Below are 17,693 nucleotides of genomic sequence, written 5' to 3'. Positions count from 1 at the left end.
AACAATGTATCTAGGGGAGACAGGGAAAGAAAACAAGAAAAGAAAAGGAAAAACAAAAATCTCAAATCATTCTTTACTAGGAGGTCAGAGTTCATTGGATTTCTACATTCACTGATCCTCATTCAAGGTAGGCTTGGTCCTATATTCCAGGCCTGGAACATTTCACCAGCTTCCTAATAACAGTTAAGATTTCCTAAGCAGGCTACAGAAGAGAAAGTGCTCGTTCAATACCAGAAGTCCACTGCCACATTTTCCTATTACAAGCTTGTCAGCCTGCCAGAGAACTTCTAGAACTCCTCCTTTGCTCTCTTCCCACAGAACACAAAGCAGCATATTCCTTCAGAGGCCCTATTCAAACTCCCTTACTTCTCCATGAGCCTGTATCTTTGAGACAATGGATAAGAGGAGGCGGACCACTTCCGCCATTCATTTGCTCAGCCTGCTGAAACGTCAGATCTGTCTGATCTTGCAGCAGAAGCATTATCCTTTGTTCTGATCAGGTTGCACAAATAGCTGTGCTTGTTTAAGTCACAGAGCAGAGATTTTTTTTTTTTTCATGACCAATATGATTGCAGCTCACACAACACATTGTGTCCTACTAAAAATGTTGCAGTTCTGTTTTCCACCAGACCCAGCAGCTCTCCTACAAAAACGCCATTCAGTGTTACACACTAAGGAAGAAGGGGGAACTGCATAAATGCTGTTGCTACATGTATCCTAGACAAACACACCAAAATATCCATAGCCTCACCAAATGAGCCCAGACTCACAAGCAGCACATGAATGGGTTCACACTGAAGAAGCTGGAGAGCTACAAGATGACTATGACTCCCAAGATATCCCACCACTTCTCTGAAGGTTAGGCAGTGATGCCGATCAGCAACAGCTGCCTTTACAGGTCCTGACAGCTTATTTCTTCCCACACAGATAAACTCGGGTGGCCCAGCAACCCCTGCCACTGTGGTGACATACCTTTGCCCAGAATTCACGCTTGGACTGCTTGCCAGCCATCTGCAACTGAAGAGACAAAGGTTAGCCACTGCCTGGGCACATGAAAATTTGAAGTGGTACAGCTGGTGAGCAGCTCAGTTTCCCACACTGACATAAGAAAAATAAATCACCAACATCTACTGATAGAGTCATGAGGTCTCAAAAAATTACAAAGCATGGCTTTAATTTTCCCTTCCCCCTGTTCTGCCATAATGCACACTGACTTATGAAAAACAGTTGCTATTATACATCCTTTCTTTTTCCTATGGTAGCATATCAAATTAGCCAGACAACACAACCTACAGGTTCTCCAGAACTTCAGCTTGTCAGAAAGTCTCATTCAGGTTGGAGGTTGAACTTTATGTAGTACCTCCAAATTTCTTACATTTTTGCCCAACTGTAAGTATGCTGTGTCGTCTCTGTTATCAGGTAAAAGCTTGAATACCCATTTCTGGCTTCTAGCCAGCATTCAGAGAGAGAAAAAATTTGCTAATCCATGGCTGCAATGGAAAAAACACCTACCACGGGGAAAAAATCCTCCTGCCTTTAGCCAAATCTAATGTAATCTTTTCTCACAGCTGTAATATCACTCTGAATGCTTCACTACCTAACTTTAGCCTCACATATGGAGCACAGGGAATTACTGATACAAACCTTTTGTACAAGACCAGTCTGGAAAAAAAAATACATAAATGGTTCTGTTTAATACTCCCTAGTTTGCAATCAGAATCAATACAGTTCCGTGAAGATACTGCCATTTTAAGTAACGGCGATACCCTCCAAAATGCAACAGCATTATATGATTTCTCTTTCATAGAGGCTTTGATGTTCCTTCTATTATCCCAGTCTTGCTTTAGCACACATTTAATATTAGAATGCGTTCCAGGAGGCATATGGCAATGGAACTAGGTCAACCATTAACCAAATAACAGGAAGCTGCTCTGCAGAGCACACCCTTCAAAGCTTGCTTAATGAGCTAGCTCTTCAGAATGTGTCCTTCAGTAAGGTTGAAGCTAACAGTTCCATGGGGTTTTCTTTAAAGACACAAGGTCACCCAAGTTAGGCAACTTATGGGCATGAAAGACTCTGAGCAGCCATCCCAAAATGTAAAGGCATCTAGGTCAGACGTTAAGAGATGAAGAACATTCCACAGTCATGCATGGGACATTGAACATCAGGAAGCAATTCCAGTAATTTCTTCATCTGATGTGCAAGCAGGACCTGTTTCATCATTGATCTGCTCCCACAATTTCACAGGAAAAGAACAGAGCCTTTGTAGAGTTTGTAGGGAAGGATACTGTCACTAGATAAAGAGTTAGCATCTCTGTCCAGGCGAGAGTCAATTCCAAACACTTGCAAGGTTTGAAAAAAAGGGTTGATATTAAGGCTTGCAAATCAGTGTCTGACTAAATTCTTCATCTCCTGCTTTCTCCTTGATCTTGCTGAGATACATACAGGATTTAACATGATCTGCCAAACGCAGGAGAAAAAAAAATTGCATCATAATTTTTGGTATCTTTATTAGGTCTACTTCCATCTTACCAATTGCTTCCACTAAATATCATATTCCATACTTCTAAGCAACCAGAGATGCCCAGGCTTGAAATACAAGTTGTTAGGACTGAAAAGCATCAGGCACCAAAGAACAGAACCCATGAGTAACATGGAAGCCAGAAAGAGTTCTAATTCATATTATACTGTCAACAAGGCACTAGAGATGGCCTGATCAAATTGTTTTTAAACAAATAAAAGACAAACACTTGCCAGCACTCTAAATGAAAGGAAGTTTGCATACAACAGCCACTGATACCCATCACATAACTGCTGCAATAACATAACAGCCATGCACCATAAAGCAGTATAAACTTTTCAAATTCAAAAGTCACCATCAAGTTATGTGACTACAGCTAGATCTTGACACTAAGTGTATAATACATATTAATATTAGTTTTCTGATACTCTCATAAAAATGGATGCAGACTCTTATCTCTTTATCATGGTCTTCCTTTTGGACAGTATTTCTACAAAACAAAACATTCAGAGAACCTGAAGTCATTATTAACCCAAACAAAGACAACAATAAAAAAAAGTCTTCTTTACACCATTGCCAGGCTTATATTTCTCCATAATTTTTAACAGGAAGGAGTACTGTAAGCATTATATATACATCAAGAGTTTCCCCAGTAGTTCACAACTATCCTTGTGACAAAAATAAAAAGAAAAAAAAAATAAAACTACAGCCATGTCCAACAGACATTCTTTTACAAGTGCCTCCATAACTGAGAACTTCTGTGTAACCAAATGTCTGGGAGACAGGGACTTGGGTCCATCTTTCTGGTGCTAGATCCTCCTGGTTTACCAGATAATAATTCCAGTTCCTAATTACAGGCACAGCAAACGATGAGGCATCCATGATGACAGAGAAAACAGCCAGTGTGTGTGATCATATGTCCCTGCAGATTGCTTTGTATCTTAAGCGACAGCTCCTTGCTGAAACAGGCTAACTCAGTGGAAGACTGCCAAGCATGCTGTGGTGAGATTATCATCTTAGTAGTTATTTATAATAAACTATCTTCTGCAAGTAGCACCTTTTTCAGTATGAAAAAGTCACAGATAATGTATTTCCTTTGCAGTGCAGTGATGGTCTATGAAAAAATGTGCAGACAATATCTAGTGGCATTATTCACTTGAATATGAAGAAGCACTTCTGATGAACATTCTCCAGTATATTCTAAAAAGCGTTCAACACCACTAGAAAAAGTACAAGATTGCCAGATACTACAAAATACAATCTGCAATGAAAATTACATGGATAGACAGGACAGAGTGACCATCCTGTATGAAAAAATCTTGATTTTCCTGCATCCTTAATAACTCTGATGCTGAAACAGCTACCACAACATGGAGTTATCTATGGAACCAAGAAAAACTCCTGTCTTGAGAGATGTTGTTCGAGTTTCATATAATTCCTCAGTGCCATTATTTGCAAGTGTCCTATGCAGAAGTGCTAGACTACCGTGGCTTCAACCGAAAAACCTGAATGGGGCCAATGAAGCTAGGAGGACTGTGTAAGGATGACGTTACTGCAGAAAAGAGCAGTCTTCACACACAAGCCATGTTTTATATGCATCCCCCCCTCCCATCACCAAATTGCAACTCAGAAAACATACTTGTGGGTTGACTACTCCCACACTCCCACCTGAGTTCTTAGGAACATATGAAGAAAGTTGTATTTTTGCAGGGCTACCACAGAACAGCATCTAGGACAAGGATTCAGTCAAGAGGATCTGTAATACATTCTTTGAAGATCCTGCTGAACAGGCAATGGAAACCGTGAGAGCTCTGATTATGGAGTTCAGCTCTGCTGTGCCCACCAGGAAACAAGCCCTCAGCTTTCCAGAGCTTCCCAGGCTGCAGATACAGGAAGGTATCTCCAGATGTTATGGGAGGAAAAAACTCAAACCAGTACACCAGTGTGTGACTGAGCTGATAGAAGACATATCCCCACATCTCTAAGTCCACAAAATGCTTAGCAAGTTAGAAATCTTTTTATTTCCACAGATCAGACAGATATTTAGCTCTTAAAAAAATAGTGTCACAGTAATTTGACAGTAGCTTTAGCCAAATAAGACAAAGGCATTCTAATAGTGCATTTCTGCTAAAATGAAAGCAGAAACAGTTCCAATAGCTTTCTACATTTTCTTGGTGATTACGGAGTGCCAAAGGCTACACAATACCACTTGCAGCATTTCATGCCTTCTGCATTTTGCAGCTACAGAACAACGTTCTCAAATGGTTACACCTTTTGAACAAACTATCTCTGCACTAAAGCCAAAAGGATCCTCGATGAAACTCGTCTGAAGCTCAGGACTTGAACACAACTGAACTCTTTCTCTAGATCTGCTACTTCAGCCTCCACACAGCCCCTTTTATAATCCATCAGACATGCTTTTGGAGTGCTCTTCATTTGTTTTGTTTTGTTTTTAAAACAAAACAAAACAAAAAACCAACCAACCAAAAAAAAAACCAAAAAAACCCACAAAAAACCACACACCAAAAAAAAACAATCAAAAACACCCCCACACCCCCACAAACAGGTTCAGAAAGAGAGAAAGAAGTGAAACCCTGCTGGGCTGAAGTTTTCAGATGACAAAGCAGAAGGTAATTGTTTAATACCAAGTATGAAAGCTGCATAAAAGGACAAGATACAGAGGGGAAAAATCTATTTGGGCTTCCTGCACTGGCATGAAATGGCTGCTTTCCTTCTTACTGCCAGCTCCCATGCTTCATGTTGACATTACACATCCTGTGCTGTAGATCCACCCCCATGCTGATGCTTGCCCAACAGAATTATCTCCTGCGTCACAGCAGTGGTAACAGAACTGCTGGCTCTGCAGATATGAAAGCACTGTTTCAATGCTTAATACACGAAGCAACTGGACACACTACCAGATATTCTGGGTTGGTTTATGGCACTCTCAGTGCTGTATTACTTGACCCAACCTTCTGTTAACCAGATGGTCTGTTCTCCCCTTGGGACCAAACCATTAAACTTTATTTTATTAATTCCTACCAAAATGCAGGGACAGTTTAGAACACTTGTATCTGATTTATCTCCAACAGGGTTGCTAAGATGAAAATGACCTAAAAATAACTGGAAATGCTGCTTCACACCAACAGAGAACAAGATCTTTTGGAGTAAATGTTTAAATGATCTGCCAGATGAACTACCACAGCAGTATGAACCACATGGATAGCAACTTGTATTATGTACACATACTCAAAGGTACACACTCTTGTCATTGTAAAAGGGCCTAGGTGCATTTTCCCTGATCTAAAGTACTTCTGCCTTGAACAGGCAATTACCATATTTGTGTCTATTCAAATCAATCCCTTAATTAAAAAAAAAAAAAAAAAAAAAAGCCTTCCAAAACCATTCGTTAGTGGTGGGACTCCAGAACATCATGTACAGGCAACACAGCAACATCAATGTTCTCACCAGAACATCCAAAACAAAGTCATGAAATCATATTTCAGGGACACGCCAGTGCTGACTGAAATCAAAGCTGAATGTTTGTGACATACATGCTCCTTCTGTCAAAATACAAACAGTAAGACTGAAAGGAAAGGATCACTTGAATGAAAGGGAAAGAATTATCCAATGCACACTCTTCCGCTGAATCTTGCAAATCTGCTACAACCATGCCCTCACATGCAACCACAAATGAGCATCTTACGTATGTAGGTGGTAGCTGTTGAAAGTTAAGGGCATCTTCTACTCAAGATGTAATTTCCAAACGCCTCCCTGAAAGCTCCATAAGATTAGTCCATGCAGCCAAGGATTTGGTCTTCAGATGTTTACTCACACAAGTAGCTGCAGAGAAACTCAAAATCGCAGTGACTATTCACATGAATGAGCTTTTACTGTATAAGGGCTTTAGCCCCCATTGTCTATTATCTACCAAATGTACTACAGCAACAAGAAAAAGCAATGGTAGTGAGGTCTGACCTATTTAAAAGCCTTTGTTAACGTTCCCAACAGTGGCGGTGAGGACTTATAAAATAAATAAATAAAGCTACATGCCTGCACACAAAACAAAATCCCAGGAATGTAAGAAGAATTCTGCAAAAGTTGCAGTTTTACTGTCTTCCAAAGAAAATAGGAAGACAATCCCTATAAAATCTAACTATAATACATCATTTAAATCTGTTCTTCATGGCTACCACTACAGTGCAGTGCTTCCAAATCACTGTTCAGATTGCTGCACACATGCATCTGTCTGAGGCTGTCTTCTCAATCTAAACCTCCAAATCTCTGCAGGTTGGAGTGTCATATATGCTTAAATAGAACAGCACCACTTTTATCCAACTTTCTACATGTTATTAACTTCTAATGTGGAAGGATATCAAAAACCATCTTCTTTACACCACCTGGGCAACAAAAATGCTCTTCTGGTCATCCATTACTGAAAGTCTTACTGAGACATGAATAACTCTCCAATCTGGATGTCAACAGATCAGCAGGTACTGCCTTCAGCTCATAAGCACACTGCTTAATTCACCTGTAAAGAGGATTAGATGTCTTCAGCACATCAAGGAAACAAGGATGAGAACAGACTGTGTGGCATTTTAGCTCCATCTATCTTTAAAATTTCCCCAAAGAGCAGGATTTTTTTTATGTCCCATTTAAGTTACTAACTCATCATCATATGACTGGCCTCCACTGCCATGACATACAAAACTTTAGTATATGGTGACAGGCCCCCTAGAAAGTCATTCCACAACCTGAAACATCATCTACCCTTCAAACGCACTAAAAATAGATTCCTTACCCCCCTGAGGTCTCAGCAGCCCATCTGATATTACAGTACAGTATTAACAAACCTATGTAGACATGAATTCTTAAAATAAATATCTTCAGAGATAAGACCAGAATACCAGCAAGCAAGTAATATTCCTGTACACCACTGAAGTAACATGGGTGAAGCTGTGGAAGCACTGAAGAGCCATGGAGGGCAAAGACCATTTCATGTTCATTTTGCAAGAGGACAGCATGTGCAACCTTTGGTCAACCTGCCTGTCATCTTGCCAAGCAACTTCTGACTCAAGGCTTGTTGTCTGAAAGACCTTTTCTGAGTACAGCCTCAGCAGTTTTCATGCGGTTCCTTGGGAGAACAACACACTGAAAATCTTGTCTTCCCCCCCTGCTTCACAGTGGAAGGAGAGCAACACATTTGTAGAGGGTGTGGAATGGAAAATTCATTGTAGTATGTTATCACCTCTGCAATCTGATAATTTGAAAATAACTCAGGTTTACTCATTTATTCATGCATCTGGGAGACCCAAATATATTGACTCACTCTTTCAGCAGACTACTACAGTTTTGTCCTTGAAGCCAGAGATTCCAGGTCTCACACATGCATGGATATTCTGGGAGGAGAAACCTGTGTGCTCTTGAGCAACAACAGCTTCTCCTCAACCCACCAGGGTGGAAACACACCAGGAGCCAGCACCACTGAAGGGTTAAATACACTCATCCTGCAAGTCCTGAGCTGAAATCCACCATATATGCTGATGCACAACACAGCCTTCAGTCACATTTTCCTACAGAAGAGTTCTCCTCTCCCCGGGTCCTGGTGCTGTTGCACACTGGGCTGTTTTACACCACCTGCTTGATCACAGACCAGAACTTGGCCTCTACATGACCTGACATAGCTGAAAGCTGATATGCTTTCTCCCCACTGCCCTCCCCCAACGAAGATAAATGGTCATTTAGACCAAAAGGAACCCGTCCCCATTGTCTTAATTCAAGTTACATTAATTTAACTTTTGGGATACACTCCTGTCCAGGAACCCAAACCCCTTCTTGCAAGACTGCAAGCTACAGCCAGATGAAAGGGGAGGAACAATTAAGCAGTCAAGGAGCTAATTAACCAGGCTGAGAGCTGTCTGGCTGCTCTCAATTTTCCATCAGCCATTTGTTAACATTTTTACACTTGGCAAGTTATTTAGCTGAGCATGACAGAAGCAAGGCTTCAGAGCCCACCAGTGCTGGAGGTCCCATGTCCTGCACCCAGAGCCACTCAGCTGTAGACAGGGGAGGGAAAAACTGAAATGCAAAACCAGAGCTTCCAATCAAATATGGAGAGAAACCATTCCAATTGTTCGTTCTGACATTTATTTTTTTTTCAAAGTGCCACTAGTCTCACAACACAGAAGGAAACAAGAAGATGACTCCATTGGCCACTGCTTTCCAAACTTTGCTGCATCACCAACTAAGTAGATACTGGATATATATTAGTCTCTTCTTCCATACTCACCACAAGCAACAACAACACACTTGAGAAGGCATGATCAGTCAGAATTATAGACATAGACACAAAGTGGCAGGTAACTAGTTCCCATCTCTCAAAGAGCAGAGCAGGTCTGCTCCAGCCTCACACACCAGAACCATTCATAAAAGGAGATTTTTCTTAAGTACACAGTAGTTTGTTTCAACACGCTCAGCAACAGAATCCAGCATCAAGGTCTTAATTTCCAATAGCCCTGTTAAATCCTAATTATGCCTATTTTATTGGGTAGAGGGATAGATCACTGAACGGAATTAAAAAAAATTAAGAACAAGATTTCAAGGGCTGGACCCCAATTCTCTGGTCTCCTTTGTGTTTGGTCAGAGAGACCCAAACCCCATTACAAAGAGCCACATGCCCACAAATCTAGCTGAGTCTGATTAGAACTGAAGAATCCAAGTCTAAAAAATAAAATCTTAAAATAAAAATTTTAAAATAAATACATAAAATCTTAAATAAATACCCGTGTGTCTCTCTAAGTGCTCTCCAGAAACAGTTTGCTCAATTAGAGATGAACACTGATCTTTGATTCACTGCATCCACCTCAAGATCGGCACTCCTGCAGCTATTTCAAGTTGAACCCAGACTGCAGTGTTCACTCTGTTTAATAAAAACTCAGAAAACAACAACAAAATAAAGAAGAACGAACAAAAAAACCCCCCCAAAAAAAACAACAACAAAAGGAAATGAGGAAGAAGTTGCTAAACAATCACCACTGACATAAGCCACCTTCTCCAATCCCTCTAGAATTTCTGACTTAGGATCTATTTGAACTGTCAATTTAATATCAACAAGAGAGAGACAGAAAGGAAAAAAAACACTTTTCAGCATCATCAGCCAGCTGAATTCTAGCATTTGGGCCACAGCAAGGCCTTTATTAATGATCCCTTTCCCAGCTGCACACTAAATTAAATTCTCCAGCAAGTCAAAGTAATTAGAAAGTAAATGAACCGCCCTCCATGTCACAATCATGCTGGACCAAAATCTTCCAGCACATGTGGTCTTCCCTTAGCTATGCTGTTAATTTTTTATAAATATGGAGAAAACTAAAAAAAATATGTCCTGCTGGAGCACAGGTTCTATGTGTCACATTCCCCCATTCTGCCCTTTTCTTTACCAGCAGTGAGAGGTCCAGGGACTGGCGAGTGGGAGGAATGTTTTTGCCTGGCTCCTGTGCTAAGTAGCTATTGTGTTTTGAAGCATTTGCATGACAACAGTGCCAACCCAGGATGACCCATCTTCTTCCCAAAAGGAATATCCTGTGATGCCTTCTCTCCACCCTGAAGCACTGCTATTTCAACCGTAGGAGCTGCAGGCAGAAAGGAAGAGTTTGCTCATTCGGCAACGAAAAGAAGCCCCCATTGTCCTACCAGGCCACGGAAACAGTGACCACATGTACATCAGAAGATTCCATTTTTAGCATTTTTCAAAACAAAGTCTTCTCTTTCACATTATCACGAGCACAGTGAATCCTCCCTCAGTCCTCCCATCTCATTCTCTGCAATGTCTGCTTTGTTTTGTCTTGAAAAATCATTCTCCTGCCTCTCTGCTCCACGCCACTGCTTTATTAGCAGCAAGTTTCCACTGCACACAATTACGGCATGCCTTAGCCTACTTTTCTGTTTGCTGAATAGCTCTGCCTATTTTCTACTTGTGCTGATGCTACCATTTACTTTTCCTGACACTCTAATCCTTGTATCCTTTGAAGACCTAACTTCCTCCACCATGACAGCAGCTGCAGTTCTCAGGCCCCTTTCCAGTCCTTTTTAATAGCAACAGTAATGCCACTGCTGAACATCCCACCTCCTAATCTTCAGGTCAGCATAGAGCCTGCATCTGTAACAAGTGCTGCAAATACACCACCCAGAGCACGCATTATCTAAATGACTAGCAAGTTATTAATTGCATATTCCTGGAATTGAAAGGAGAATGAAAAACACAGTCCCATAATACAAACACTTAGCTTCTTCTCACATAATCCCAATTAGATGGTCTTATTTTCCACCACACCAAGTAAGAAGTGACACACTTCAACAACTGAAATCTTTATTAAGCTAGTTCAAAACTAACAGAAGTAGCCCAGTGAATCAAATGTTTTCTCAGAATTATTTGTTGTCAACACACTGGCCTTGCAATGATTGCTACCCTGATAAGCTCTAAGTCCTTCCTAATCACTCATGACATTGATGCTGTGCCTACAGCTCTTTATGCTGACATTATTAAACAAGTATTCTTAAAGAGACTGTATTTGACTCCACTCAAGAACAATTCCTGAGCATCTTGAGATCTCTCACTTCCATCTTCATTAAATTACCAACTAAACTAAACTAAATTAAGTGCTTCTCTTGATGGATCTTAGCATCTTCTAACCAAAAAAGCTGCTTCTAGCCCAAGCCAAAAACCCCCTGTATTCCCCCTAGAGAGCAGCTGTGGAGGTCCAGAATTATACCACAAAGATAAGCCAAAACTATAGAGACTTTTAGATGGAGGGGAAATAGAAAGTATAGCACTGCTGCTAGGTGTGAGGCTAATGTTCTGATAATCAATGTGTCTCAAAAATTACTACAAAACAGTCACAACCAATGATGAGGGAAGGCTCTTTTCCATACACTTCTTAAGGAAGAGTTCCTTCAAGTCGTAAGTAGGCAAGGATATTTTGAGTTACTGCAGTAACACATGCCAGTTCAGGCTGAACAAAGCAACTGTATCAAGATCTTCAATTTCCAAAGAGCTGAAAAGAACACAGAAGAAAATTTATACTGTATATAAGACTGTGTTTAAGACTCCAGATACAAAGACTCCCCTTTCCTCAACTCAAACCCTCTCCTTCAAACCTCTTCAGAGTTGTATTTGTACTGCAACTTCTGGCACAGCTTCATAAAGCTCAAAAGATGAGGGGCAGACTTTACATCTTTGGAATTGTTTTTAAAGTAGAAAGAACAAAATGGAACAAAATCCCAAACAGTCTCACATGATTTTCTATTTACCTGTGTGTCCAAATTCCCAAACATAAGATGAAAACAGAAGAACACTTCCAAAAGTCAGGATTCAGATGAAGACAACATTCTATTAAATCCAGTCCCCTCGTTTGGAAACTTCTACTAAAGCCTTTTTTTTGCTACAACCAACAAGACAATTATCATAAGTTGATCTATCTCCCTTCCTCCCCCCTTTTCTTCTTTCAGCACTGGCATACAAACTATGCTATTTTAACTTCTTTCCTGTTCTCCCTGTTCTTCTGGAACATTTTATTTTCAACAGTCAACTCATTTGGAGAAGTGCCATGCTGAAGTTCAACCGTTTACAATGTTAACTGTGTCTCTGCCAGCAGCTGAGGACTTGCATCACACCACCTTCTCCAGCACCTCTTGATCAAACAATCTGAGTTCCTCTCTCTATGAAGTTAGCAGATGTTTAAGCAACCTTCAATCTCATCACACTCCTTTTTTTTTTCTCTCAAAATTATTCTCACTCTGAAGAGCAAGATGGCATTTCTCATTCTCTTCTCAATTAACATTTTGCAGACCCCCTGCTCACCTCCTAAGGGCCCATAGATTGCTTGACTATTTAGTGCTCTAGAATGAAAAAAACTGTTTGAAAAGCAAGCAAGCATTTAGGCTGATGAAGGTCAGCATTTTTGGTGAAGCCAGCAATTAGAAGTTCAGACTCGAATACATCCTGATCAAGTACGGTGCAAGTTAAGCAAATCATACAGTTCTGGCACTAGCAGCAGACCATCTTCATCCAGAACAAGTTCACAAAACACATATTCTTTTATTTCAAAATAGAGAAATATCTGTTTGGAGAGCATTTACATTATTTTTCTTCTACAGTGGATTGGAAGTGCAACAAAATATAAGGAAACAAAACATAAAATTACACAGACATCTTGGCCTTTGTAGACCTTTCCTGATTTGTGAAAACAGGATCTCCTTCCTCTATCAGCATGTTTCTCCAAATTATGCTTTTCAGAATTTCACTGAGAACTTTTGGGTTTGTCCTTAAGTTTGCTTGGTGAAGCTTCATAATGGGACAATGTTAGTTAATGAACAGCACACAGCTATTCACCAGTTTCCTTTAAAAAAGAACTTTGAAGTCCTTTTTATGTAATTCCTTACTACAAGGCAAAGTTGTTCTGCTCAATTACAGAAATTATCCACAATACCACACGAAGTGTTACAGCAAACTACAGCAATCTCAACTTATATTGTAACTCTACACATTTGGAATAATAGGAAAACTCAATAGGAAAAATTAATATACAGTTGTTCACAGGAGTTCCAGATTTCAAGAGACAAATCTGGGCTTTTCTGAAGTAATCTTCCTCAAACTGTAAAGTTGTACTATTATAAGACTTAAGTTCTTCCCATTTCCTTTTTAATTAAAATTAAACTTGTCCGTTCCTTGGATCCCAGAGTAACATCTGCCAGATGTCCAGACATCTATGTTGAACAATACTCATCTACTTATCAACTCTATTTTTAATTATTTTTTTATCAGTCTTCATAAAAGTCAATCCTCTTTTAAGTCAAAGTTTACAACTCTAATGAATTTGTTATAAACTTTACTGAATTGGAATTATCTTTTTTTTTTCCACTTCCACTTGCAATTGTTCTACTTTCCAGTTGCAGCATCCCATTATGTACACATATTCTTCAAGTCTAAACATACCCAACATATTTTTAGTTTTCCTCTTGCAAATTTTTTTGGAAATTACAAAATTCTGAACATGTAATTTTAAACATCAACAATCCACTATGAAGGTAGTAAAAATGTATAAGGAAATTAAGTATTGTTTACACATTTTTAAAACAGTAGTTCATAGCTTATGCCTAATGGGCTTGAGAAAAGTGATTAAAAAAAGCAAATTTATATACCAAAGCATAAGCTACAAATGCTTTTTCCTTCTGTTAGAGCTTGAACCAAGAAAAATTGTGCGCCCACAAACAAAATCAATTGAAAGCCATTGTCTAAATTAAGAAGTTTACACTTGATTAGGAGAAACATTCATGTCACTACCATCTCAAGAATTCAGATTATATTTCTAGAACTTCTTTAAAAACCAATGATTCTGGCAGGTTTTTTGGTTTGTTTGGGTTTTTGGGCGTTTTCTTTGATTTGTTTTGTTTTGTGGGCTTTTTTGAAAATAAAATAAGTTCTTTAGCTAGTATTTTAACAGCAAGATGAACTTCAATCTTTCTGGGCAGAACTACGGCAAGAAACATCATTAACAAGAACAAAATTCTATTAAGAGATTTCAGTGTCATAGTCAATAACACCATTCTCGCTCCAACTCAAACTATTGCAATGTTGTTTGGTTTTCTAGGGTTGTCTGTCACCACAAAGTAGGGTAAGATCATAAAGATCCTGAGCACAAATCTCAAACCATTCTTGGAGTGCACGTCCCATGTTCAATGGCAATGCATCTCTAGGGCACATTGTGGTGCAAACACCAGCTGACCTCTCAAGAAGTGAGAGGAGATTCAGTTCTGAACTATGAGTAGTCAGCATAGTCTTCTTATACAGAGGAGGGATATCTACGATCTGACCCAAATAAGCAAAGGTCAGTGGGCAATTTTTCAGTTTCTTCAATGGTTGCTGATTAAGACCTGTGCAAGGACTGAAAAATGCATCAAAGAATATGACCTCAGGGGGATAAAAAACCCAAAACACCACCACAACAACAACAAACCCAAACCAAACAAACAACAAGAACAAAACAACAACAACAAAAACTCCCAACCCTAAAAACCAAAACAGTTAACTTCTCCTTTTGTCAAAATGTAAGATTAAACATACCTGAAATGGTATGCTCCATGGCCCTCTTCTAAAATATGGAGACAACCACAGTATCTCAGTAATTTGGGTGATGTTATCAGCAACCAGAACTTAAGAAATGCACAGTTGATAAAGCAATATCCTTCCAAGGTATATTTGATTACATTTTTTCCATAGCAAAAATAAAACAAGGACACTGATTTTAACCTTTCAGCTGGATCTCAATTTCATCACAAGTCATTGCAATCCTCAAATTTTTCTATTTTCTTGCACATCTGGGAGTGTTGTGATTCAGATTCACTGGTCCCTTACCCTGACACTTACATCTTCCATATGTAACAAAAATTTGTTCTTAAACTCTTCAGAGTAACGCAGCTATGAACATAACTGATACTTTTCCATGAAGCTGTGCCTTCGAGTTCAACAGCACTATTGAATCAATGAATGAAACTGCATTTCAGTCCCCCTCATGCATTTCAGTATGTACTTTGAACTTTTTGAGGAACTGCATCTACCATGCAACTGATGTGCAAATTTAGGTGGGTGGGGAAAGAGCAAGGCCTGCTTTGGGTCTACTCAAAACTATTTCAGATTAAAAGCTGTGTGAAAAAAAAGCACACAAACTCCTGTTCAACTGCTATCTCACTTTAAAGATCTCAGGTTTCCATAATAACATTAAAATCATAATAAGAATGTTGCTCTGAGTTTTCAGAAAAACAGTATTTTATGACACCAAAAAGACAGCTGTGAAAACTGCTTTGTTTTTTCCAAGAGAAATTATGAATGTTATGATGCTCTGAGGAACCTCCTAAAAGCTTGCCAGTGTCATTTTAATGCAACCTAGTGAGTGGGGAGAAATATTCCATCTAAATTTAAAACACATCCAAAAGAAGGAATACTCTTGAAAATGAGATGTTAAAAATCCCAAAAATTAGGCACCATCATCATCACCTAGGAAAAAAAAAGACATTTTATTATATCCTCTGGAAGAACCTGAGCAGCCTCAAGGTGCATGCACTTACCTCCAAACGCTTTCGAAAATCTATATATATGCTTACATACACTATTTATTTGGCCAACTGATCAACCTCTTAAATTCTGTGGTCTTTAACCAAAGAAAAATATCTAAAAAGGTGACCTCCGCATGAAAGCATCAGAGAAAAAAAGCCTGAGGATGTTTCTCTTGTGTGAAGGAGAATGTGAACAATTTCCTCCAATCCTCATTTCCTGATAGCATGAAGACAGTGAGAAGACCCATCACAATGTTGTACACTGAAAAATCTGAAGGAAACCTTAGGGGAAAAAATCATGATTAAGCCAGCTACTGCCAGCAAAGCTTCAAAACCTGGAGAGATATCCACAATGTTAGGAGCACTTCCCATCTCAGCTTTGTCTACTCTCTCTCTCCTCCATTTTCTGGTGGAGCTAGAGAACATGACATGGCTTACCTGACTCAGATCACAGCTCTCTGCCAAACTAGTCACTTCCTCTTAGACATGCAAGCAGCTTCATGAGACAAACAGACCCCCACAGATGCACACACAAAAGCAGCAGCAGAAAGCGCTCAAACTTGAAGGTCTTTCTCCTTCCAAACACCAGAAAAACAAATGAAACTTTGCCTTTTTCTCCCCCAAAAGAAGGAGGTGAAGGGGGGGAGGAATCCTATCAGATCACAACTACATGAAGCTCCAGGAGGATCTCTCTGTGTGGAGAATAGAAACCAAAATGCTGAGAGGGGCCGGGGGGGGGAGGGCGAGGGGGGAAGGAGAAGGTTACTCCAGAAGACATAAAGAGCCTGTGGACTCTGTGTGCATGTGTGCGAGAGCGAGGAGAAGCTTTGTGTTGTGGAGCCTGGACTGGAACCAAAGCAGACAGCTTGCAAATGGAGGACAGGGAGATAAAGAAAGGGAAAGAGGGGGAGAGATAGGGAGAAACCTGCTCTGGGTGGTTGAGAAAGGGACAGGGGAGAAAGCGCCTTCTCCCTTGCCTGGTTTAAAGGTAGGGACATCGGGGAACTGAGCAAGTAGAAGTGGGCTCCTTCCCCTTCCTTTCTTCCCTTCTCGCTCTCTTTCTCTCAAAGGAGAGCACAAGGGTGTGTAATGGCTCCTGCTCTCCAGCTGAACGCTGTCCTCCTCCAAGCAACCTCCTGCGGGCACCACCAGCCCCCCAGCCCCGACGCTGCCGGGGACCCCCGCATCCCAGCGAGCCGCGGTGGGGGTACCACCGCCGGGGTGAGGGACCAACCTCGCCAGTGGCGAAGAGGGCAGCGAGAGGGGACGAGGAGAAAGAGGAGGAGGGGGAGAGTGACTGAAAGAAAGAAAGAAAGAAAAAGAAAGAAAGAAAGAAAGCAAGAAAGAAAGAAAGAAAGAAAGAAAGAAAGAAAAAGAAAAAGAGAAAGAAAGGAAGGAAGGAAGAAAGAGGTCACCCGATTGCCTGGGTCGTGCCAGCACGGAGCTTTTCTCTCCTCCGTGTGTCTCCCGTTTCTGATCCAAGTCCACACGCACAGCACCATCCAGACCTCGCACACACACACATATCCACTCGGGTACCCCCCACCCCGAAAGCTCGGCTGGTATCTCACTTATCTCCCCATATTGCCCCCCCACCCCCCTCCGTAATGCAACAACAAAAAATTAATTAACCGCCTTCCTCCTCCTCCCACCACCACCACCACCACCACCACCACCACCAGCACCTCCTCCTCTTCTCCTCCTCCATGCAAGAGACTTCTCTCTCAAACAAAACACCCCGCTCTCGGTCCCCTCTCTTCTCTTTTTTTTTTTTTTCTTCCTTTCTTTCTTCCTCCCTCCTCCGTTGACGGAATGAATGGATTTCAGAGGAAGGTGGTAGAAAGACAGGGAGAAAAGACTAAACAAAACACACACATACAAACGAGAGATGATCTCTCCAATGCCAAACCAGAGATGGGTTTTAATTGCAAGAACTTACAGGAGCGTCCCGGCACTGCTGCTCTTGCTGCTGCCTCCTCTCCTCTCCTCTTCCTCCCTGCCTAGCTCTTCTTGTTATTGTTGTGGAAGTTGTTTTGTGAGTCTCATGTGCTCCTTGCCAGGTCTC

General features: G+C 40.6%; 1 protein-coding gene across 2 annotated transcripts in view; it reads right to left on the bottom strand.

Moving 5' to 3' along the window:
- The window catches only part of ZNF462 (zinc finger protein 462), a 91,236-nt gene extending 73,816 nt beyond the window's left edge, over positions 1–17,420 (bottom strand). Inside the window, exon 1 of one of the 2 annotated variants that reach the window (XM_039385973.1) lies at positions 17,314–17,420. The gene's annotated coding sequence lies outside the window, so the exon portion shown is untranslated. The remainder of the gene's footprint in view (positions 1–17,313) is intronic. The other variant, XM_039385972.1, reaches the window with a different exon arrangement.
- Positions 17,421–17,693: the final 273 nt, after the last annotated feature.

Source organism: Pipra filicauda, unplaced genomic scaffold, assembly GCF_003945595.2.
Source record: "Pipra filicauda isolate LSUMZ 115617 unplaced genomic scaffold, ASM394559v2 scaffold458_size729537_pilon, whole genome shotgun sequence".
NCBI lineage: Eukaryota > Metazoa > Chordata > Aves > Passeriformes > Pipridae > Pipra > Pipra filicauda.
This window is presented reverse-complemented; position numbering and strand designations above follow the sequence as displayed.